The sequence below is a fragment of the Moschus berezovskii genome, chromosome 11, assembly GCF_049115385.1.
Source record: "Moschus berezovskii isolate FMDL1 chromosome 11, NW_MosBer_1.0, whole genome shotgun sequence".
In the NCBI taxonomy this organism is placed as follows: Eukaryota; Metazoa; Chordata; class Mammalia; order Artiodactyla; family Moschidae; genus Moschus; species Moschus berezovskii.
The window spans coordinates 75,336,469-75,362,914 of record NC_142470.1 but is presented as its reverse complement, the minus strand read 5'-3'; the positions used below and the strand labels follow the sequence as shown (position 1 = coordinate 75,362,914).

The 26,446-nt window shown below is 37.7% G+C and overlaps 1 protein-coding gene and 1 pseudogene across 4 annotated transcripts in view; one reads left to right on the top strand and one right to left on the bottom strand.

Moving 5' to 3' along the window:
* The window catches only part of LOC148776201 (neurexin-1-beta), a 795,940-nt gene that overhangs the window by 413,823 nt on the left and 355,671 nt on the right, over positions 1-26,446 (bottom strand). The window lies entirely within an intron of this gene.
* Positions 18,275-26,446, top strand: part of LOC148776202 (F-box/WD repeat-containing protein 2 pseudogene) — a 56,336-nt pseudogene continuing 48,164 nt past the window's right edge.

The following is a 26,446-nucleotide window of genomic DNA, read 5'->3' as shown; positions in this document are numbered from 1 at the left end:
TAGATAGAAAAAATTCAAAGGTAATTTCACAGCAGTGCATCCAAATATCAAGGTGCTATTGAAATTTCCTAATAAAATGTGGAATAATATTATTTTTCCATAAAAGGCTCAAGTTTTCATCTTATAAAAACAGAAGAGGCAATGGGACCCAAGACTAGAGAAAGTCATGTTTCCATCAAATACTTTCTTCTCACCACAGTCATTCACACTCAAAAGATAAACATTTTTCCCCCAGGGGTCATGGTAGCTAATATTCTTTCCACGTTTTGAAATAACTTCTTTGAGTCAAATGTACAGGACAGGCAAGTTAAAGCTATGAAAATGGTCACATAGAGATTTGAAGGCCACTTTTGAAAGCACTGACTTTACATATTTTCAAAAAACTCCTCTGGGCTGGACTGTTAGTTCAATATAACTAAGTGAAATAGAAATAGCCCCCTACAATTACCACAAAGTTTGGTGGAAAAGAAACAGAATTCAAGTTGATGTCTGAGGCTGAGATCACCAAGAATAAAAGAGAGAAAAAAAAATTAAAGACCTAAGGTGTTATTGGTTTGGCAAAAGCAGTAAGAGAAGGGTGACAATAAAGGGGGAAGAAGCAAGTTAGTTGCAAATAATACTGACCAACGTGACCTCTGACCCTGTCTACTTTCCCATCTTTTTGTCTTTGCTTATTACTCTTTTATGTAATAGACTCTTCCCTGACATTCGTGAATCTATTGTGACAGAGCATGGATGGTTTCCAGTTGAGAGATATGGAAAGCTATACTTGGAATTTAAGAAAAAAGAATCATAAGGAGCTCATAGTTCCACTTGCCAATGTCAAAATTACTTGGAAAAATGACCATGGAAAACACTGTTTATTCTTCCCTATTTTAGAATACTGATGGAACACTCAGCTTAATCTTGCATACAGATAGCATAGTTACCTAGGGAATTAATTATTTGCTTTGTGCACACCTTATGATCGTTTTCTTAAAAGAACTCCCAAAGCAGTCCTTTGTAAGGTCCAATGCTATTCTGTTTTTCAGCAGCTAATGTACTCTATGAGGTTGCCAGAAAAAAAAAAAAAAAAGGAAATATATTGTTTCTTTGTTTATATAGAGAAGCAAATGAACAGACAGGAAAAGTACAGGGAAAAGAAGTTTAAGTACAAGTTAGTCCTGTCCCTGACTCTGTAGAATCTGACTTAGGACCATCACAAACCAATTTCCTTTTCTCTGTTTCTGAACTGTGAAGCAAGTAAGTTGCATTCTTATTATTTTTCAGAAATACTCTAAGGTAAGTGTTAAATATATTAGTATGTATCCTGGAGAGAGAAACAATAATACTCAGAAGAAGACTATTTATACTGTACATATTTCCTCAAAGTAAAAAGGAAGCATTCATTACAAAAATGTCTCAATTTTCAACTGAACCATAAACATACTGAATAATACCAAAAATGAAAGTAAAAAGCAATAAAAATATCTGTCCTTAATGTCTTCCAAAGCAAGAAGGTCCTTATGCTTTTGGAGGGAACACCTATTAGTCTCTTTTCCTATCTGAACTGCTATAGCAGTATGTTGTTTAGTTAATGACAACTAACCAAGAAATGTTTATCTAATACCCAAAGTATATGACGCATTATAGGGGAATACAAGAAAAGCTTACACATTGGACATATAAGAGCTAGTTCCAGGGTGAGCCAAATTAGGAGTAACAGTCATATACACAATACTTAATTTTAAAAGCACTTTATGACTCTCAAAATCTGTCTTGAATTGGTCTCCTCATTTAACAGACAATGAATAATGTGAATTCTAAAAAGAGAAGTGATCCAGAGGTTGAAGTGATAGAAAACTACCTCTGGAACTGGCATTTAAAAGATGAGTTGAATTTGAATAGGAAAGAAAGAATAGGACAATTACAACTGAAAACTACATTGGCCTTAATTTTCATAGGCAAAAACCTCACTAATTCTTTAAGGACACAAATATAAGCTTTCTTATTGTCTTCCATAGGTTTAGTCATCCACCTAATAGCAACAGGCAGAACACTTGTTGAATTAACCAATGGGGAGGATTGGTCCTTCTGTATCCATCTTCATCATTAACTCGATGCTTTGGGTATAGCTCATGGCTATAGAATATAATTGAGCTCCCAGACTCAGGGAGACAGTCCCTTCACTTAAGGTTCATTAGCCTGAGTTCCAAAGATCCCAGGAGGTGATTCCTTCCTACTCCTGAATTCCCATAGCCCACATCACCCAGACAATGTCTGTCGTGTGACTTTAGCACTTCAAATGAAATGTTGTCTTTGAACTCTTGTCTTCCCATTGGCTCTCATTATCTCAATTAAGCCCCAAAGAGCCTTGCAAATAAGAACTGTGTCATTGGGATTCTTTATCTAGGCCACAGAGCTTCTAGCAAAATACCTGACATAGCATAGGTATACAATCAATGTTGGCTTCCTGCCTTCAAGTTTTAAATGTTGTTGCATATTTATGTTAAAGAAATAATGCTTGCTGTCTGGATTTTAAACTGTGACGTTGGAAAAGGTGAATAACACTAAGCAGGCTATGTGAGTTCTTATAGTTTCTGATTAGCAAATAAAATTTGCTTAATTTGGTACTGTGCATTCTAGATTTGGAAAAGTTAATAAAGGCCATCTAGTCTGGACTCTTCCATTTTATACATAAGGAACCATGCTAAGAGAGAGGGTAAGGACCTTGCCTAAGATCACAAATGATGTTGGACAATAAGGAAAGAAAACATTTGTTGTAGACTTCGCACATAATAGGCAATTTACTTCAATGAATGAAAGGCAACCAAATGTGGGTGACATGATTGAAAAGGTTGTTTTCAATCCTGGTTGAAAAGACAATTTCTCTGTTTTTCGTTTGCTGTCCTATTTCTGTCAGATATCCAGCAAAATATTTGTATTTTTCTGAACAAAAAGGAAAACGTGTGCTGGGTCATGGGGCCTGCTCTGGATTACTTACTGTAATGAGTAGTTTGAATCTGCTATTTACCATACATACTCTAAATAAGTCTTTTGTTAGTTTTAACTACTTCTAAAATGCTGCAGAGAAGGAAATTCTACATCACCTCTACCTCTAGTTCTTGACTTAGTATTCTGAATTTTCTTCTCTGGACCAGGGAGTCACTGAACAATCACACTACACTTTCTCTGTTCTCCTCACTATCATCTTTCTTTCTCAATCTATCTAAATTAACTTATAATTTCTAATTATTTATCCTTATCAGGATCATATTTTCTAGCCATTCACTTTGTTGGGCTGAAAAGAAGAACATGCTATGGACCACAGGTGAGGCATGTGGCATCAGCAGTTCACTGTTAAATCCCTGCTAAGGGTAAAGAGACAGTGCATGAAAATGAAGCTAACTGCTCTCCCAGAGTACCACCTCTATGTTTCCCCCATGTTATCATTCAACAAAACCTGACCCTGAAAACAATAACTCTCTTTGGAAAACTGGAGTTAAGAAATCAATGCAAATTGATGTGACCAAAAAAAACTGGTAAACTAAGAAAAGTACACCAGAAAAATTTTCTCCACAATTTAGACAAAAATGATGGATGCTCAAGTCTCAGTGAAATCAAAAGAAAATATTCAGATTCTCTGAAACAAGAGCTAGAAGAGACAAAGAGGATAATAATAAGCTAGAAGACAGCAGGGGTGGAGGGGGTGCGGTGGGGGGTGAGAGGAAGGGAAGCCAAATGAAGCGAAGACAGACATCAACGAAATGCTCTTTAAGAGTTAATTCTTCCTCTCTCAGAATGAGGAATCAGTAGACACAGCCTAAAGGTGATATTTCACCAATAAAGGGACTGATCACTGTTTTTGAAAAAGAGACTGAATAAAATAAACTCTGATTCTTTAAACACCAAGAATATCAACTCAACTGTTCTGTTCCTTTAGTGGTCCTACTCAACTTAAAGTGAAGCTACCAGAGAACAATGCTATCTTTACAATGAACAGCCACATTTAGATATCAGAGTGATGGACAAAGAAAAATCTAACTCTGTAGAAGTGAATGAAATCAAATTTAAAAACAGGCTTCTGTCCAACAGATTTTCTCTTTGTGTGCTTAACTCAGGATAAAAGTGTGACCTGTGTTACAAAACTGATGCCAAATAACATAGAAGCCTCTGTACGTTTTGAATGACAAGGTACTGACCGTGGTTTCCACAAAATAGACTGAATAAAATAAAGACAGATTCTTTAAACACCAAGAATATCATCACTCCATTTGTTCTATTCCTTCAGTGGTCGTAAGTAATTGGAATTGGAGCTGTTGGACAACAATGTTATCTTTTAAGGATGAACTACCAAATTTAGATGTCAGAGTGACAGTTGAAGAAAAATGCTTGAGTGGAAAACAAATGAACAGTCACAAAGTAAGCCCAGTCTACTTTCTAAGCTTTGTGTTATTAACTAGAAGGATGATTACTGCAGCAAGAACTATTGCTTATAAACATTCTATGAAAATCAGTAAGGATGTGCAGACTGTAACTTCTACAAAGATTTATCAAATATTAGTCTAACTTGCTTTATTCTATCCAAAGTTCCAGGTAGAAAATAAAATCTATGCTTATGGCTACTGGTCCCCTTATAAGATCATGGAGAACATTACTGTCCTTCACCTTGACCTTTATTCAAAGGATCAGGTTCCTCACCTAAACTTTGTCTTTCTATAACATATGAAGCCTTTATTATGCCAATTAATTATTTATTCACTGAGTCTCTTTGAATTTACTTACAAGTTTATCGTTTCCCCATATTGGTGAAATTCACTCTTGAAGTTCAGGTAACTTATGGAACATTTGTTTGCTCCAAATATACCTCCTTCAAACTGAAAAGAAAACTGGCTAATCCTATCCTCTTGGATTTTGGGTGCCTAGTTTAACAAAGGAAGGTATTAAATATTAGAAATGAATTTGCTATATAACAGTAGTGTCAAAGGCCGTGCTTGTTTAGTGTGTCCTATGTATTGCAAAATGAGTTAAAATCTTCAATCACTGTTTCATAATTACAGTAATAATATTATAGCCATTCAGTTCAGTCGCTCAGGCATGTTCGACTCTTTGCGACCCCATGGACTGCAGCATGGATTATAGCCATTACTAACTTGCAAAAAACCACAATTCTGTGACTTAAATTCAGCAGTTTAAAATAGCAAGGCTCAACTGAAAAAAATTGAAATAATTAAAGGAAAAGGCCCTATATATTCAAGCAGCACTTCCTCAACATTAGAGAGACACTCAAAAGGAGCAGGAAATAAAAGGCTCCTTGATGTCTCCTTTGATTCTAAGAAGGTGGTATGTATTTGCAACTTAGTTTTCATATGCTCACAGACAGCTCTTCACCTTATGAAAGATCACACAACTGTTAAAAGGAAAGATAAATAAACTAACCTTGTATTCAGGAGATACATATAACCAAGGAGTGACATGAGAATAGAGCCTGCTAGTAAGAATATTTACTTCTCCTTGACTGGAAAAAAAAATCTAGAGTGGAAGACTAGTCCTCTGCTACTTGTTGGCTTGCTTAAGCATGAGGGAAGCCCATATTGTTCAGCCAACAGTAGCCCCCAAAGGGTCTGATCTTTATATTTTTAAACCAGGAGCTTATAAAAATACAGTGTTTAGATCATTTTGTTTTAAGTATTAAATTCAAAAGAGAAAGTAATAAGTATAGTTTAGATGGATGATTTCAGGGCAGATCAGAGCTGGACTGATTTTGCAGCACAGCCAGGAAAGCACCAAGTGCCTTTAAAATCATACAGTGTTGTCTTTGCTTACAAAACGTCCAAATATGGATTCTGAGCTGTGAGATACAAGAACGACTACCATCCTCATTTTTCTTTATGTTTTAATGCAATATTCAACTTATATCACATCCTTCTATATAGCCAGAAATATGTGCTGAGCACAGTGTTAAGGATAAAAGAGAAACAATGTTCTGGCTGGTAATTAAAATACCAGCACTCTTAAGCACAGATTATTCTAAGGAATCTGCCATGTGCTCAAAACATCAAACAATGTAAAAACCATACACACAGACTATGCACTATGCCTCCTATTAAAAAAAATCTCAATACACCACTTATGAGAGAAACCACTTAAATTTGGCACAGAGGGTCATGGAGGTCATTATATTTTCTGAATAAAAGCTCTTTATATGGGTTTGTATTTACATTGAATAGTAAGAAGCTTACTGACATATGATGCATTCATTTTACCACATCAGAAAAAATTCTACAAAAGCAATAAAACTGAAAGATGAAAATGTGGTCTTATTGAGCAAAAGACCATTTTCTGCTCAGTTCAGTTCAGTCACTCAGTCATGTCCGACTCTTTGCGACCCCATGAATCACAGCATGCCAGGCTTCCCTGTCCATCACCAACTCCCGGAGTTCACTCAAACTCACCTCCATCGAGTCGGTGATGCCATCCAGCCATCTCATTCTCTGTCGTCCCCTACTCCTCCCACCCCCAATTCCTCCTAGCATCAGACTCTTTTCCAGTGAGTCAACTCGTCGCATGAGGTGGCCAAAGTATTGCAGTTTCAGCTTTAGCATCAGTCCTTCCAATGAACACCCAGGATTGATCTCCTTTAGAATGGACTGGTTGGATCTCCTTGCAGTCCAAGGGACTCTCAAGAGTCTTCTCCAGCACCACAGTTCAAAAGCATCCATTCTTCGGCGATCAGCTTTCTTCACAGTCCAACTCTCACATCCATAATGTAAGGTGGCAGCCAACAAGAGTGCAGTGAAATACTGGAAACAGTTTGAGAGAAGCCAACAGTACCAAGATTTTCTGGGATAATGCTAGTAAGAAATTATTTAAAATACAGAAGAACTTATTGATGGCTCACCTTTCAAACCATTCAAAGAACACAGAAGTAGTGGTTTGGCTACAAACAAGGGACACACGTGAAAAAATTATTCCTGAGATTAAAAATGTCCTGCATATCCAATTATGCCACAAACCATTCATTCATCCTTCTTACCAAGTTCAAGTTTCTCTGCCCTTAATTTTGCACTTTTGCACTGCAAGATTTAAAAGAAATCAGGCTCAATGAAACAGCCTGATATCTGCAGCATCATTTGTCAGAGGCTATCAGCTAACATGCTCCTATTCCCTGGGAACCACCATGGAAATCACTGGACTGTCTAAAATAGAAATAATGGTGCTGGTGTGACTGCCTGTATCTTATTCACCAAATGATCCATCAGTTGCTTGTCAAATGAGGCAACCATCCATCGAACTACATTAACATAATGGTCATCATCAAATTTACAGTAATATCGGTATCAACATTTTACATTTAAGAGGAAAACAGATCCAATATAAATATTAATAGTTTAAAAGTTAGAGAATGCATTGATAATGCATAAGCCCTCAGCAAGACATGTTAGCAAGATACTTTTGATAGGAGTCAGTCAGTCAGTACAGTCACTCAGTCATGTCCAATTCTTTGCGACACCATGGACTACAGCACACCAGGCTTCCCTGTCCATCACCAACTCCTGGAGCTTACTCAGACTCACAGCCATTGAGTCAGTGATGCCATCCAACCATCTCATTGTCTATCATCCCCTTCTCCTCCTGCCTTCAATCTTTCCCAGCATCAGGGTCTTTTCAAATGAGTTAGTTCTTCACATGAGGTGGCCAAAGGACTGGAGTTTCAGCTTCAGCATCAGTCCTTCCAATGAGTATTCAGAACTGCCTTCCTTTAGGATGGACTTGTTGAAACTCCTTGCTGTGCAAGGAACTCTCAAGAGTCTTCTCCAACACCACAGTTCAAAAGCATCAATTCTTCGGCGATCAGCTTTCTTTGTAGTCCAACTCTCACATCCATACATGACTACTGGAAAAACCATAGCTTTGACTAGATGAACCTTTGTTGGCAAAGTAATGTCCCTGCTTTTTAATATGTTGTCTAAGGTTGGTCATAACTTTTCTTCCAAGGAGCAAACGTCTTTTAATTTCATGGCTGCAGTCACCATCTGCAGTGATTTTGGAGCCCAAAAAAATAAAGTCTCTCACTGTTTCCATTGTTTCCCCATTTATTTGCCATGAAGTGATGGGACCATATGCCATGATCTGAGTTTTCTGAATGTTAGGTTTTAAGCCAAGTTTTTCACTCTCCTCTTTTACTTTCATCAAGAAGCTCTTTAGTTCTTCTTCGCTTTCTGCCATAAGGGTGGTGTCATCTGCATATCTGAGGTTATTGTTATTTCTCCTGGCAATCTTGATTCCAGCTTGTGCTTGATAGGAGTAAAGAAAGGAATATTCAAAACTGAAGAATGAAGTACCCAAAATATTATATCTGTATCTTTTCCACTCAAAGTTAACTGTTCTTATTCTCTGCTCCAGGATTATGATGGTCATGAAGTATTATCCTTGGTTGGGTAAGTTGTTAACCAGATAATGATTCAATATTTAAAATATTTACATGAATGACATATGAAACAACCCTGATGAAGCTTTTTAAGTAAATCAAACTGAAAATGGGTTCTGCCATTTTATTAAAGACTGCCACAAAGCTCTAAACAGTACTTGTTCATAAACTGCTTTGAAGGATAAAATATTTTCTCTGTAGTGATCATTGTTGACAAAGTGCCAAGAATCATTTTCAAATTAGCAAAGATAATACAATATTAAGTGATTCATAAGTCACAATATAAAACAGAGAAAAGTTAGAGTGAACATAGTTTCAAAATATTGTCTCAACAGAGATTAATTTTAAAATAACTTAAAATGGCAATAACATTAAGTCACTTAATTTTAACTTGAAATGTTAATTTATCTTAGAATTTTTATTCAGGTTTCCTTCCTATAAAGAAAAAGCCCTCTATGAAAAAGTTAAAGTTACAAAACAGATATGTTAGAAGTCAATTATCCACATTACAAAATGCATTATAACTTTGTAAAATTATTAATAAGGTTGCTTGAAATCAATAGGATTTCACTGTGTAAATCTCCTGAGATTTTCTGAGGCTACCATTTGTCAGAGCACACTAACCACATGCACATGTGGTGTGGATCATGACAAACCTCAAGTTTTGGAGTCCAGCAGGCTCAAACTGAAATTCCAGCTCTGCCATTTATAAGTCATGTGATTTCAAACTGCATTTATCCTGTTGGAACCTCAGTTTCCTCATCTACAAAATGTGCCTGTATGCTAGGTTGCTTCAGTCATGTCTGATTCTTTGAGATCCTATGGACTATAGCCTGCCAGACTCCTCTGTCCATGGGGTTCTGCAGTCCAGAAAATGGGAGTGGGTTGCTATGGCCTCCTCCAGAGGATCTTCCCAACCCAGGAATCAAACCTGAGTCTCTTGTGTCTCCTGCATTGGCAAGCAGGTTCTTTACCACCAGCAGCACCTGGAAGCCCCTGACAAATACCTCCTCAGAAGAATACCCTCTGGATGATCTAAGACAAATATGGTGGTTCAGACTGTAAAGAATCCACTTGCAATGTGGAAGACTTAGGTTTGATCCCTGGGTGGGGAAGATCCCTTGGAGGAGGGCATGCCAACCTATTCCAGTATTCTTGCCTGAATAATCCCATGCACAGAAGAGTCTGGTGGGCTATAGTCCATGGGGTCACAAAAAGTCAGATATGACTGAGCAACTAAGCACAATCCATCACTATTAAATCACCAACCATATCATATTTCAAACTTTCTGAGGCCCATTATTTAGTAGTTTGGGATTTTGTTTCCCTGGTGGCTTAGTGGTAAAGAATCTTCCTGCCAATGCAGGAGACACAGGTTCAACTCCTGGGTTGGGAGGATCCCCTGAAGAAGGAAATGGCAACCCACTACAGTTCTTGCCTGGGAAATCTCATGGACAGAAGAACCTGGTGGACTACAGTTCATGGGACTGCAAGGAGTTGGACACAATTGACTGAGTAACCAACCAACTCAATATTTTCCCAGGTCCAAAGAGGACATAGGATGCTTTTATAGAGCTTTTCCTCAGGGAAGAAAATGATTGATACAAGAGAGCATTTTTTATTTTGATTGTTTATTTCTGTCTGTTTTAAAGTACTAGAGGATTGGAACCCATTTTGAATAAGCATAATGGTTAAAAATGTACATTTTGGGGACCATGTTGAGTGGGGGCCAATGTTAATTGAATTTTTATTATTTTGTATTAAACATCCATAAGTGTAAAACAGCAGCATTAAACCTTGTCCTATCCCTTGTGGAAACATGAATGTGCTGAGAGCTTGGTGAGTGAAAATGACCCTCTGTTTAGATTTAAGCCCTGTATTTTTATTACTGTGGTCATGTCATTTACCTTTTTTTTTTTTTTTTGTGGGCTGTTGAGGATCAAGTGAAAACATTAACAGGAAAGTATTAATATCTATTGAATTGATAACGATAATGTAAATATTAGATACTATTACTGTTAATGACAAAAATGTGCTCCAGGTCCCTGCCCTAAGGAAGAAAGTAAAGAAGTCCCCTTTCACAAATCAAGAGCTTGAAGACAAACTGTTTCAAAATAAACCAGGAATTCAGATAAAGAAGGCTCAAAAAATGAGATCCAACCTTAACTTAGTTAGGTGGTACCATTGATAAGAAATTGCTCCACAGACTGCAATGTTAGTTATTACTGTTGTTTTTGTTTTGTCTATTTTATAAGCAGTCTCTGGTTTCTTTTAAAAACCTAGTTATTAGAGAATGCTTTAAAGGAAAATACTTTTCCTTCAACAAAATAAAATGCTACTATCCCTCAAGAAGCATTTAAGTAAATTATTTTTATGGAAATGCTTTAAGGAATGAAAAAGAGTCCTTGAGATTACACTGCTGGTAATCTTAAATATTGGTCTTGTTTAAAACACAAAATGCACATGCCAAAAAGAATCAATAACTTCCTTTTCTGTTGCAGAATTTTATGGCTCCAATTTGAACAAAGAAGCTTAACATCGGATGTCTTTTACAAAGATTGAAGAATGCATTGACATACTCTTTACTTAATGATTTGTTAGAATTACTCTTTAAATGGAAGGATATCGGATGTCCTATATATATTTGTGATTCTTTTTCTTAGCTTATCTAAGCTTTGCCTTTTCTACTACACCTAACTGCCCCATATTTGAATTTTGGAACTATAATATCTAATTTCATATATGCGGTCTCTGGAAATACCTACATTTTCTGTCTAAATACCTTCTGTGTCTCAACAGGCAACACCAGTGGTCACTATTAACAGGGCCATTTTCATCAGAAACTCCAGGCTTATTATTCTCAAGGATGGATTTGGAGAACTCTAGGCAAATGCCTTAAACTCTCTCTCTGCTTCTCTATCTATATTCTATCTCTTTGTTCTACTTTTCCTAACCGGGGCAAAGTTCTTTGAGAAAAGAGTTTCTTCCTCTCCATACCAACGAAAGTATAAAGGATGGGCAAAAATGCTATGGGTTGGTATGGTACCTAGTTTTCACCGCATATACAAAATTAAGAGTGTTTCCTATGAGGTTTCTCAGTCAACAGTCATTGATAAAGGGTAACAATAACATTTCAGTTCTTTAAAAGTGTCATTTCTCCCCGTGCCTCAAAGCCTTTGCCTGTGCTGTACCATCAGCTTGAAATCTCTTACCTGGCACTTCTTCCCTTTTCAGCTGATGAACCCAGCAGATCACAGTTCAAATGATGTTCCTCTAAGGAAGTCTTTACTAGCCTCCCACACTAGATCAGAGTCTCCTATTATGTGATTTTATAGAAGTTGCTTCTATGTTCTTCTTCTATGACACTTATAATGGTTTAAAAATTACTACATATTTTGTGTTCTTTTAATAATGGGTGTCTCCCACAATGGCTGTAAACTCAATAAAGGTAAAGACTATATATTTTTTTCCTCTATCACATATATCCTCAGCACCTAGGAGAATACATGGTAGTTAGTAAATGTTTTCTCTTCATTCTGTTTTAACTTATCAACCCAATTCTAGCCTCCAGCTGCCCTTATCTATACTTCTAATAGGAAAATATGGGAGGTGAGGCATGAGATTATTCTGTACTATTTGATATTTTCAAACCAAGTGAAATACACCACACACACACACACGTTTTGTTTAAAGAGAAAGTGAGTAGTAGTTTAAATGTTTCAGTAGGCAACAAAAAGCATTCAGAAATACTTTTTCTGACATATTGAAATATTATTTCAATAATAATGTCATGAAATTCCACTTTATGAAATGTTTCTACAAGTCTGGACTTTGTTTTACTTGCATGTCACTTGTTAGAATATTTTGCATGTTTAAGACCTTCACTTACACTAAGACCCATATAAAAATTTTCAAATTACCCATACAGCTCTCTTGTCAATACACAGTCAATTTGACATTCTATAAAATTACATATTTGAGAACAAAAGTTGAAAAATAGCATGAGAGAATGAAATATTCTCAACTTGCAACTATTATGGAAAGCAATATAGAAAAATTAAACCAAAAGATTCCTAAGAAAAGATATAGCTCAGGAAGAGCACTTAGATAAGGCATTTAACCAGTAAGTCAGTTAAGAAACCTAGTAAATGAACATGCCACGAATGTTACTCATTGGAGTAAGAGACAAACTGATAATATCAAACAACTAAACCAAAGAACTAGATAAATCTCCTGTTAACATCTCATGTTACCTGGGTAAGTACATTAAAAATTGTGAGGAACAGTAATTGCTGCATAATTGCAAAATGCTTCAAAGGACTCCTACAAATATATATGAATTCACATTATCTCCGAAGAAGTGTTGATATAAAAATGAGATTCTGGAGTTCTATATTTTCTTGACAATCAGGAAATTATTTTTAGCCTCTAAGAAACAGCATATTTTGTGATAATACCGTTTCTTTTGCTATTTCTGCTTCTACTTCTTCATTTTTTAATCTTCATCCTTATTTTCAACCTCCTCCTCCTCCTCCTCATCCAATATAGACATGTTGATTTTGGCATTCAAGTACAAAGGGCTGATAAATAGAACTCCCTATTTTATTGAAAGTACTTTCCAAGTTGTAATAATCTAAACATCATGGAAGCAATAGAAACAGACTTGTAAATTACTGAAATACGTAATTTCATTGAGCTTGAGACTCAGTATTTCTTAAAAAACAAGTAATAAAAACAAAACTAATCTGGGTGACTGTGCTAAACTGTTCAAATTCCGTGCCCACACATTTTGTGCACTTGTCTCACACTGAATATCTCTTTATAATTTCCTGATTTGAAAATTAATCAATGTCTTCTTTCTACATCCTTTATCCCCAAATGATAGGACAAAAATATCTAATCTTTCATTATGATTTTTAACATGCCCTTAGCATTAGAAATCATGAAAATATCTATGGGGGACAAAGGGAAAAAGTGAAAGTGGCTCAGTTTTGCCCAACTCTTTGAGACCCCACGGACTATACAGTCCATGGAATTCTCCAGGCCAGAATACTGGAGTGGGTAGCTGTTCCCTTCTCCAGGGGATTTTCCCAATGCAGGGATCAGACCCAGGTCTCCCGCATTGCAGGCTGATTCTTTACCAGCTGAGCTACAAGGGAAGCCCAAGAATACCAGAGTGGGATCTATAGGAGAAATGGATAGAGATGTATTATCTTCCAAAAGGGTGTTTATATAACTTTTTTAAAGACGTTAACCAGTATTGAAGGAATACTGATTTCTTCTTGACACTGCCCAGAGCTTACATTGTCTGAAGATTTTGCTAAATATTTAAAATTCAGCAAATTTTATTTTCCTACAATAGGAACTACCAACAGAGGGAAGATGACTAATTATAGCATGTCTCTCAAGATAAGTTTGCTTTCTACCATCTGACTACATCCTACATCCTAGGATGTAGTCTTTATTAGGATACAAATGGATTATAATGGAATGATCTGGTTTCTGTTTCCATATTTTATCATTTTTACAGTCCACCACATGTTCGATAAAACACCATTTTAAACAAATGAAAACAAGTGTTAGTTGCTGATAAAAAGATTTGAGTTCCCATATGTTGCAGCTTGCTTTCTTCATTTAAGGAGCGGCATCCACAAATATTTTTGTTATGTATTAAATTTTTACTTTGATAACCGAGGAAGATTTCTAGACTATCCTTCCCTGATATATCAAATCATAAAGAATTTTGTAATTTGAACTTGGGAGATCAGGTACTCTACTCTTAAGGAAAAGGACCTTAAACTGGTAGAGAGCAGGTGCAGACACATCAAAGATGAAGGGAACTGAAATGAAAGTAGATATTAATGGCATTAATGGTGCACAACTTAAAATACATATTTTGATGTATTACTTAATGTCCAAACCAAACAAAACTCAAAGAAATCTTTCTCCTGGATGTTTAAATATGTAATTATATCATATGAATTGCTTTATATCATTTACTAAATATCTCCTCTTCTAGGAGTCGTATTTAACAATGAGGCGAAAGCAGTGGTTGCCAAGTGTAGGGGGCAATTTTGCTTCCAGGGAACATCTGACAATGTCTGGAAACACCTGGTTGTCATAACTGGGAGAGAAATGCTACTGGCATCTGGAGGGTAGAGGCCAGTGATGTTGCTAAACATCATAGAATGTACACAGCAGCACTCTGCAACAAAGAACTACCCAGCCCCAAAGGCCAATAATGCTAAGGGAAGAAATCTGGAATAAATACATAAGGATGATCTACAGGCGCACAAAACTGAAGAAAGAACACCTTTTAGGAAGGTGACTGCATTAACCCTAGCGCTGCTGCTGCTGCTAAGTTGCTTCAGTCGTGTCCAACACTGTGCAACTCCATAGACAGCAGCCCACCAGGCTCCTCCGTCCATGGGACTTTCCAGGCAAGAGTACTAGAGTGGGATGCCATTGCCTTCTCCAATTGTATTAACCCTAGTGAGAAAAGACAGATTTATGAACTAAAACAGTTAAGGTTGGAATGGAGAGGAAGAGTCAGATAAAGAGATACTAGGAAAGATTTCAGACAAGATACAGCAGATTGAGTTGAATGCTTAAACTACCGCACAATTGCACTCATCTCACACGCTAGTAAAGTCATGCTCAAAATTCTCCAAGCCAGGCTTCCGCAATACATGAACTGTGAACTTCCAGATGTTCAAGCTGGTTTTAGAAAAGGCAGAGGAACCAGAGATCAAATTGCCAACATCTGCTGGATCATGGAAAAAGCAAGAGAGTTCCAGAAAACATCTATTTCTGCTTTATTGACTATGCCAGAGCCTTTGACTGTGTGGATCACAATAAACTGTGGAAAATTCTGAAAGAGATGGGAATACCAGACCACCTGACCTGCCTCTTGAGAAACCTGTATGCAGGTCAGGAAGCAACAGTTAGAACTGGACATGGAACAACAGACTGGTTCCAAATAGGAAAAGGAGTATGTCAAGGCTGTATATTGTCACCCTGCTTAATTAACTTATATGCAGAGTACATCATGAGAAATGTTGGCCTGGAAGAAACACAAGCTGGAATCAAGATTGCCAGGAGAAATATCAATAACCTTAGATATGCAGATGACACCACCCTAATGGCAGAAAGTGAAGAAGAACTAAAGAGCCTCTTGAAAGTGAAAGAGGAGAGTGAAAAAGTTGGCTTAAAGCTCAACATTCAGAAAACTAAGATCATGGCATCTGGTCCCATCACTTCATGACAAATAGATGGGGAAACAGGGGAAACAGTGTCAGAGTTTATTTTTTTGGGTTCCAAAATCACTGCAGTTGGTGACTGCGGCCATGAAATTAAAAGACGCTTACTCCTTGGAAGGAAAGTTATGACCAACCTAGACAGCATATTTAAAAGCAGAGACATTACTTTTTCAACAAAGGTCTGTCTAGTCAAGGCTATGGTTTTCCCAGTGGTCCTGTATGGACGTGAGAATTGAACTGTGAAGAAAGCTGAGTGCCAAAGAATTGATGCTTTTGAACTGTGGTGTTGGAGAAGACTCCTGAGAGTCCCTTGGACTGCAAGGAGATCCAACCAGTCCATCCTAAAGGAGATCAGTCCTGGGTGTTCATTGGAAGGACTGATGTTGAAGCTGAAACTGTAATACTCTGGCCACCTGATGTGAAGAGCTGACTCATTTGAAAAGACCCCGATGCTGGGAAAGATTGAGGGCAGGACGAGAAGGGGACGACAGAGGATGAGATGATTGGATGGCATCACCGACTCAATGGACATGTGTTTGGGTAGACTCCGGGAGTTGGTGATGGACAGGGAGGCCTGGCATGCTGTGGTTCATGGTGTCACAGAGTCAGACACGTCTGAGCAACTGAACTGAACTGAAGAAAGACAAGACATCTAGGAAGACTCCCAGATTTCTGATTTTGGTAATCCAGTGGTGATTGTCAATATGTTGCAATCGAGAATGTAGAAGCTAAGACAGGTATGGACAGAAAATAAGTTTGGTTTTAAAAATGCTGAATTGGAGGATACAGAGTAACACTTGGGAAAGTGTCAATTGCTCAGTTGTGTCCAACTCTTTGAGACCCCATGGATTGTAGCCTGCTAGGCTCCTCTGTCTGTGGCATTCTCCAGGCAAGAATACTGGAGTGGGTAGCCATTCCCTTCTCCAGGTGATCTTCCCAATTCAGGGATTAGAACCTTGGTCTCCTGCATTGCAGGCAGATCCTTTACCATCTGAGCCACCAAGTAACACTTAAATGGAAACAATGTCTAAGTAGTAATTATAGAGATGAATGTATAACTCAGCAGACCCCTAAGGCCCAGATTCAAAAGCCAAGGATTAATCATCAAATAAATTGAAGTTTTACACATTAGATATTGTTATTTATTAAAAGAGATGACTGTTAAAAAGGCGTCTTCACAATGCAACCATGATGTCTGAGGCTGGGATTTTAATTTCCCCCAGAATGGTAAAGCTCTCCTCTAGGACAATTGTGCATTTTGTGGTGATGATACGTCCCTCTCCCCCTCCAGTATTATTCGCAATACTTATTCACGGTCCTTTTATGTGAATGGGTGATATAAATCAAGACTGAGAGAAAAGACATCTCATTAGAAACCAGAAACTGTTTGATATATTTGCCAAAACTCTATACAACTTGGCTTCTTTCCTGCTACTTAAAGTGTCATTTCACTATAATTCTAAATGCAATTTAATATTAGCTATGAATTTTCAGGGTAGGTTTAATTAATTAAGGTCTTAAATTAAATTGAAATGCATATTACAAATATATGCATTACAAACACATTTATATAATTTACAAATAGCTGGGTATATAAATTACTTATCTATAAAACATACAGCATCTCACGACTATTGATTTCAAGTAGGATCAAGACACTTGAATTCAGGGCACAGGAAGGAAATATGATAGCTGTACATTCCATAATCAGCTAACTTCTGGCAAACTCATTAATTTTTTACAAGAAGACAATATTCAGAATTCTGAATCTCAAATGGTAATGATGCTTCCTGAGCCAACTCAGTTATTCTTAGCACTTAAATGTTAAGAAACAATTAGACAGTAATTTTTTAAATGAAATTAGAAGATAACTTTAGAAGAAAATTAAGGAAGTTAATTAAGTACAGTAGTGAGAAAATGGCTTTCAGATATGTTCTGAACAAACAGTACCAGGCATTTTTCTCTACACATATTTTGAAAAGCAGTCTCTCAAAGTTCATATTTAGAAACAAGAAAGGAAAAGTCAACAGGTGAAATTTACTTGTGCAAGGTGATTAATGACAAATGAGTAGCACTTCTTACCCCCAAAAGGAAAAGTTTATATGGCATTTATGATTTCATTTGCCTTGAAATTTATCCCAATTTGAAGAAGCTCTTTCTACCAACTGCTAAGTAAAAGCAGTTGATTCAGTTGGGTTTGCTTTGTTGGAGTTGTTCTTGTGTATGAAGAGAGCAAAAAAATAAGGACTTTAAGTGTCACACTTCCCTCCAATATTCTCTATAAAAGATATCAGAGACAGGTTCCTTGATATAAGAAACAGGCATAACACCGGGTCTGTGCTTAATGTATTAGTTAAAACTGTCCTATTTGAGCCTCCTTTCTGATTAATAAACTGAGTAAACGATGTCTGCGGGCAGATAAGAAGACAGTGCTGTTTTCTGGGTTCTCTAGTCAGTCAGGCAAAGGGATGTTGGTGAAGGGAGGCAGAGACATTGGTTCCCACTCCCTCTGTGCAGCAGTGAGGAATGAAGGAGGCTGTCTGTGGGTACCTGATAATCTATCGCTTTGGAGTTAGGAGTGCTGGTTTAGACCAACAGGGAAGGGATGAGGTTTCCAAGAAATAACACTGGCAAAATCAGATCTCCTCTGGACAAAAAGTGGGGGCCAAGATATGAGTGTAGGTGTTTAGAAGGCACTCTGCTGTATGCAGTTGACAGTCTAACTGAATCATGGGTCCTTTCTTCAAATGAGGCTGGCACAAGCACCCTTTCCACGATTGTATTTTATCTCAGGGCCCATTTGCCTGAAGTTGAGGCACTATTACCAGTCGACTGTGGAGGTAATGTTGCCACGTGGTACCAGCACATTTCTATTTCTAGAAAGATAGCAGAGAGAAGCCAGCCCGTGTAATCATGCTTGTGCATGCTTACCATAGGTGGGAAGAGGGTTTTTCATTTTGCTCCTGGAGCTGAACCACCAAAGTTGAAAAGAAAAAATGTAAGGCTCCAAATTAAGGGGGGAAATCTGATGTTAGGAAACACTGACTCATGTGCTTTCCCACTCCCTGGAACTAAACAGTTTCAACAAATAATTCTGTTTTATTTGCCTTTGTTTACCCAGACATATGCATCCATTAATGCATGCCTCTTCCTTCAGGTACAAAAAGAAAATATGAGGAACTATTTCAAAATGATGGAGGATTTTAGCTTAAAATTGTATCCCCAGTTGCTTGTTCAGGTACCTATTCTATGCCAGGCATCAGAGGGCATTTGGCCAGATATGGAGGAAATTATTAAATAGGCTATACTTTGCCAAAGAGAGAAACCAAGGTGGATAGATGTTCAAGGCTGCCTTTGCAACCCATACCCCCACTTCCAGAGTAGCATTCATTCCTGAGAGTCAGGAGCCCTTGAAAGGCCATCCTATGGGTCACACGGGAATGTCCCCATTACCAGCTAGAAGTAATTTTACCATGCCAGAGGCCTGCGGGATTTCCAAGAAATGAGCATCCTGCTCTCTCAGACATATTGTTCTGGTATTTCTTCCATAAGGGCAGAGTCTCTAAATAAATCCAAACTGACTTTTATTTGAAAAGAGCAAGTGTAGTTGGTGTGTCCAGGAATTTTAAGTCACAGAAGCAATAAATTCTAGCACCCTGTTTCATCCAAACAAAGGGGACTCCGAATGACAACTGCCAGTTTATTAAACCTTAACGGTGCTCTTTAAATGCTTTACACTAGAGCTGCAGGTAACTCACTCAGAGCATGGCTCCTGGAAGCCACCTTAACTCTGCATCCACCCTGTAGGCAGCCACCCTTTGACCTAACATTCCTAAATACTGACTGGTTACCTCATTAAAATCAAGGGTCCTCTAACTAAGGTCATGGGTCAAATTCCACAGAACCCCACTTCTTCTTCTGTAATATCAGTGAATAAGGAATGTGTTTTTTTGCATTTAAAAATGATTGAAAAGAAGCCAAAGAAAAAGAATATTTTGTGAGACATGAAAACTATGTAAAGTGAAACTTCAGTGTCCATAAAAAAAGCTGTATTGGAACGGAGCAACATCCATTCACTTACATATTGTCTAAGGCTGCTTTTGCACTACAACTGCAGAGTTGAGTAGCTGTGACAGAGATCTATGGCGCACAACTGAAAACTACCTGTGCCCTTTAGAGAAAAAGTTTGCCAACCCCTAATCTGGAGCATTATCAGTCATTTTCATCCTTTAACAGTTTCTGAAATGTATTACTATCAATTTAGAGGAGGGTTCCATGTCAAACTCTTTACCCAAGGTCACAATTGATCACTGCCTTACAGACGGGCCTGTGGCCCACACTTGAGAAGAGCATCTAAGTGTTCTGGTTGAGCTAACCAAGAATCAAGGCCTCAAAATGGTACCTTTAAAAGTTCAGGACTGACATGCAATGTGAAGCTTAAAAGTAATATACAAGATTTTTTTTGCACTAAACATATGAGAATTTACAGATCAATATGAATGTTGCCAGTGCTCAAAACTATTTGCATTGCACCTTTCTGCTTCTGTGCTCATTAGGTCTCAAATATTTTAGGCTGACCCGTAGTATGACCACACTCTAGTTTTTATAATGTCTGGCTATGTAGCTACTACAAAGGTTTCCTATATTTTCTGACATTCCCATGTCTCACAGTATCCAAAGTGGGTCTCATCTTTGTATCCTGAAGAAAATCCATGTTCATAGAAATGTGACACTTCATATGTATTTAATATTTTGGCTCTAATGTCAAGAGCAGAAAATTCTAAAACTGCTTTGAGTAGCAACAGTACCTTTGCACAAGTGCGCATGCTAAGTTGTTTCAGATGTGTCCAACTCTTTGTGATCTTATGGACTAGAGCCTATCAGGTTTCTCGGTCCATGGTATTCTCTAGGCAAGAATACTGGAGTGGGTTGCCATTGCCTTCTCCGGGGGATCCTCCCAACCCAGGGATCGAACCCAAGTCTCCTGTGTCTTCTGCATTATCTTTGTAATAAGTGTATATTATCCCAAATAACTTCATATTAGTAAAAGATAACATTCATTAGGACCCTCTGAAAAGATTTTCCAAAATGAGTTTCATGACCTTCTAGCTTCTTCCACTGAACGTGTCATCTTATGAGGTAACATAAAAGCAGAATTAACTTGAAACACCTTAGACAGTCTAAGTTACCAGCTTGTTACCTATACAGCCAATGTGAATTCACTCTACTCCTTATTTCCCAGGAAATGTTCAATTTGTTTCCACTATGTTTAAACAACAGTAATGTCTATTTATTTATAATATCTAAAACAGAATAACAATAACACAATTTTATAGATTTCTCTTGTAAAGCTTCATATTCTGTTATAAAAAATATAAAAAGAAACGAAGATAGCAAATAGTCGTTCATTCATACATTCATTAAGGAAGAGTCACTATATACTAAGAAGTGAAGACAAGTTGGATAAGATATGATCCTTGTCCTCATGAAGCTCACGGTAAGGGAGAAAGATACCTAGATAGAAATCAAAACAGAGCGTCTGAGGGGCGCACAAGCTCTAGCCTGGGGTGAGAAGGAGGCAGAATTCAGGGAAAACTTCCTAAAGAAACAGTCCTCGAGGTAAGCCAGAAGGATGAGGCATTTTCTGCCATGTCAGGGCAGGCTGGTCCCTGTGGTTTGATGAGTAACTTATATTAGAACCTCTTGACCAAAGGAGCAACCACTGAAGACACAGGGAGAGTATATCTGTTTCATTTTGAAAGAGTCCCTTTATTAACACGTTTACACGTTTTCCTGGCTGGGCTTAGGCCTCAGGTCCTTGCAGGTAAAACCTTATCCCTAACAACTGACGGAGGAGAGGATAAAGAAACTCCAAAGAACGAGGGAAGAGGAATGGTTTTTAGCAGTACTGCTTGGTCCAGCCTGGAATTTGGACTTGTAAGAATTTATATTGGAAAAAATACATTAACTAGTAAAATTTCTGCACATGACTAGAAAAGGTGAATCATGCATATTTCACACATTCCATATTCTGTCTGTGTTTCTGGTCCTGTTTGCCAAGCCCCAAGCTTCATCTGACCCTAAACTGGGTACAATGGCATAAAATATCAATTAATACTAAATTTGAATGTCATAATTTCTGCAAAGCTTTGGATCACCTCTGGACAAACCACATCACTAACTCAGATGGCCATCCCTTAAATTTATGTTTTGATTCTAAGGAGCAACAGAGCTTGGATAGGCCAATACAAATCCATCATTAGTCCTACAAAAGTGACTCAAGGCAAGTGTTTTCATAATAGAGAATATTGATCAATATTTCTTATATTTTATATATTTTCTGCACCTAATATTAAGTGGAAAAAAATTACAAAATAATGAGGAATAGTAAATGGTTGTTTAATGTTACCATTTTGGGGGAAAAAGTCTGTTTACTAACACAACTGCATTGAACAGAAAAAAATATGAGCAATAAAATAAATTTGAACTTGCATTCCAACCTTGTTAAATTCAATCTTGTCCAATATTTCACAAATATAGGTTCTGAATTTGCTTTATGTTGTCAATGCTTAATTTACCAAATTCCAAACAATCTTTCTGGATGTTTGGAAACTGACTTACATCAAAAGGCAAACTGACAAAAATAACTTGAAATTTCAATGAGGATGAAGAATCACTGTGTAAAGAGTGAGAAAGTCAGTAGGCATAAGTGAATTTCTCACAAAACTACAATGCAGACAGCTTCACTAATAACAGAAAATTCTAAATTTTTATTGCACTGAAAGATCATTGGAAGAGAGGACAAACCACCACTGATGTGTAAAACGTTTCACTAGTTTATCACAATAATGTCCCTGGAAGTCACTTGACTAGAGCAGCACCTTTAAATCTATCTTAATTACCAGCACATGTAAAACACAGAATGATTGCTTTACAAAAGCCATTAGTCTACATGCTGCAACTAGGTGAATGTCCTCAGTGGGCACACCCTTTCTAAGCAGACTGTAGGAAAGACTTCACTGTGTCTCGATAAAGATGAATGAGATGCTTATGTCTCATACTTACTTGATATGTAATCATTTTAGAAAAATTATAGATTGACTACATTTAATTACAGAACTGCCATATTCATAAAGTATTACAGGCCTTTGTCACTCATCCATATAGCTTTCTACACAAAAGAAGCCTGGGAGAGTAACTGAGGGAATCAGTTCAGTTCAGCTCAGTTCAGTCGCTCAGTCGTGTCCGACTCTCCGCGACCCCATGAATCACAGCACGCCAGGCCTCCCTGTCCATCACCAACTCCCGGAGTTCACTCAAACTCATGTCCACAGAGTCGGTGATGCCATCCAGCCATCTCATTCTCTGTCGTCCCCTTCTCCTCCTGCCCCCAACCTTTCCCAGCATCAGAGTCTTTTCCAGTGAGTCAACTCATCGCATGAGGTGGCCAAAGTATTGCAGTTTCAGATTTAGCATCAGTCCTTCCAATGAACACCCAGGATTGATCTCCGAATAAAGTGCTTTAAAATTACTGACTTTGTGCTATTGCCACAAGGATTGTGCTTAAGGTCTTTGATGGTGCAGGACCATGGGAAAGAGCTGAGCTGCCACTTTGGCTAAGAATACAAATAAGAACTGGGCTTCCCAAGTGGCACTAGTGGTACAGAACCAGCCTGCAAATGCAGGAGATGTAAGGGATACAGGTTCGATCCCTAGAGAGAAGACTGGTGGGCTATGGTCGATAGGGTCCCAGAGCTGGACATAACTGAAGCGTCTTAGCATGCAAGCACAAATAAGAACTAATGCTCATTGGTTACCTACGATTTTATCATTTAATTCGTTGAACTACTCTGTACAATATATTTCATTGTCTCTATTTTATAGGCATAAGAACTGAAGCTCACCAAAATTATAGATAATTTGCACAAAGTAAATATGTGAAGGATCCAAGTTTAAACCTGCTGCTGCTGCTGCTAAGTCGCTTCAGTGGTGTCCGACTCTGTGCGACCCCATAGACGGCAGCCCACCAGGCTCCGCCATCCCTGGGATTCTCCAGGCAAGAACACTGGAGTGGGTTGCCATTTCCTTCTCCAATGCATGAAAGTGAAAAGTGAAAGTGAAGTCACTCAGTCGTGTCCGACTCTTAGCAGCCCACCCGGCTCCTATGTCCATGGGATTTTCCAGGCAAGAGTACTGGAGTGGGGTGCCATTGCCTTCTCCGAAGTTTAAACCTAGGTGTGTCTTATTTCAAAGTTCACATTCTCCTTCCACTCTACCATGACACTGCACAACAACTGCTTCAAATGTCAAAAAATGGAGAGAAACACCTGGTGGTAATTTAACAAAGAAATGATTAACTTCTGGGTTAACTAGGCATACTATAATAGAACTCTAAAGGGGAATGATTGTAATGGTGATATAAACTATTGACACAGGCATAGAAGAGGAAGGTTAATTTTTCTTTGCTGCATTGAGGAGTATCTCCCCCACACACATCAAAAAATAATAATAATAATTTCAGAGGGTCTTGAATGATGAGTAGGAATTCAGTGCAAATTGGGTGATGTGGACAAAAGGTTCAGTTCAGTTCAGTCTCTCAGTTGTGTCCGACTCTTTGCAACCCCATGAATCACAGCACGCCAGGCCTCCCTGTCCATCACCAACTCCCGGAGTTCACTCAAACTCACGTCCACAGAGTCGGTGATGCCATCCAGCCATCTCATTCTCTGTCGTCCCCTTCTCCTCCTGCCCCCAATCCTTCCCAGCATCAGAATTTTTTCCAGTGAGTCAACTCGTCGCATGAGGTGGCCAAAGTATTGGAGCTTCAGCTTTAGCATCAGTCCTTCCAATGAACACCCAGGACTGATCTCCTTTAGAGTGGACTGGTTGGATCTCCTTGCAGTCCAAGGGACTCTCAGAAACCAAAACTAGGCACTCGGCATGCTCAGGGTATTGAATAGCTCAATGTAGCTAAAAGGTAGCTTTCTCTGTATTCTCCCCTCTTCTTGACTAGCATATCTCAGTTCTTTAGCCTTTGCTAATAAGCCTAATTTCATACTAATATTAGAATTAATAGAAAGAGGTGATTTTGAAATGACGGCTAATTCAATGAAGTTGCCGTAAGTGCTAAAATGCCAAAAAACTAAAATGAAGACTATGACAAGTCTCTTCTTTGATCTTTTTTCTTCTGGAGCCCAATGTCGTTACCACTGAAAATTAATTTCAGGCACAGATTTTTTCAAGGAGCAAAGAATAATGGAATAGAATGGAATGTGAATATAGATGAATATTTAGACACTTATTATACCTTGTTCTTGATTTTCTTATTCTAAGCATCAGTCTTTACAGGCTAACACTACCCTACTATGACTCAGTATAATGTCCTACCATTTTCTTGAATATTTGTTGGGGAATCCCAGGGAAATCACAGTAAGAAAGCCTAAAAATTACATGGAAACCCAGGTTAGGAGTCAGTATTACTGCTAGAACTTTGTAGTACCTTCCTAAATTTATGAAGTTCTTTAGAGACTAAACTAAACCACCTATGTAAAATGTCCACAAAACTGGAAAAAGATATTTCATCGCCACTTCTTTTCTCCCCTAGAGAGAGGTTCCACTCTCAACAAGCATGCACCTTTCTACTAAATGATTCCTCAGACCTGGGCTTTTGAAATTTCTTCCAAGTATAACATTTTAATATATTTTTACATAATCTATTTATAGTGCCTTATGCTAGACATAATGTTTGGGAAGAGGATGTAGCTTGGTTGTTGGTATATCCCTTGACTCTTTAAAGATTCTTAAAACTGATTTTTATGATTAAGAGATGCCTCTGCTACTAACTCAGGACACACAAACTTTATTTTTAAAATGAACATTTATTTCAGATAATATATGCTCTCTATGGGTAGTGTGTCCACTTTTCAAATGCAACGATCCTGTCTTCTGTATATATAAAATTTTCAAAAGATATTGGCATAATGCAGGAGAAAAAACGCCATCCTTGTGTTATGTTCAAAATTGATCTGACCCCAAGCTGGCGCTTTAGGGATTTATAATCATGTAGCCCACTTTCAGGAAATGGTTTATCATGGATTTCTTTTCATATATGAAAGATTTCACACTTCTGGCTTTATACAATTACATCCTCTCTTCCTTTCGAATATGTTTCCAAAGTAGGAAAGCTATATATGGAGGGAGGATTGAATTTCTACATCAGCTAGAAATCTGTCATCTGCTAAATCCTGGCTCTAATGATGATGTATTAAGAGTACATTTATTCCATATCTGCATCCAGTTATTTACAGCAGATTTTTACAGTTCTCATTTACTGAATAAAGTAACACTAAAGATTGTTTCATACCCTGGTCACTGATCAATGTTTTAAAAAAATCTGACTTCTATATTTATTATTTGAGATATATTTGTTGTTCCTGAGGAATTAGAATAGTTCATCCTCTCAGATGATAATAAGTAAGTCTGCATGTGTTTTTTCCACTACTTAGTCTCCACTTAGAAGCCAATCATTATTCTATTACAATTTTAATAAATAAATCATCCTAAGTACATCGTACAAATTACAAGCTCCATTTTAAAGAATGAGTTATTATTTGAACTTGTTCTGTTTTCAAAAAGTTGAAGGAAGAAATGAGATTAGCCCGTGCCTTATATAAAGCAACAGAAAAGGAGTCCAACCAACTTGCTGATCTTGCTCCAGTCCTTTTGAAATGGCTATGTTTTAAATCAAACCTATTTCCTTAGGCTAATAAACAATCTA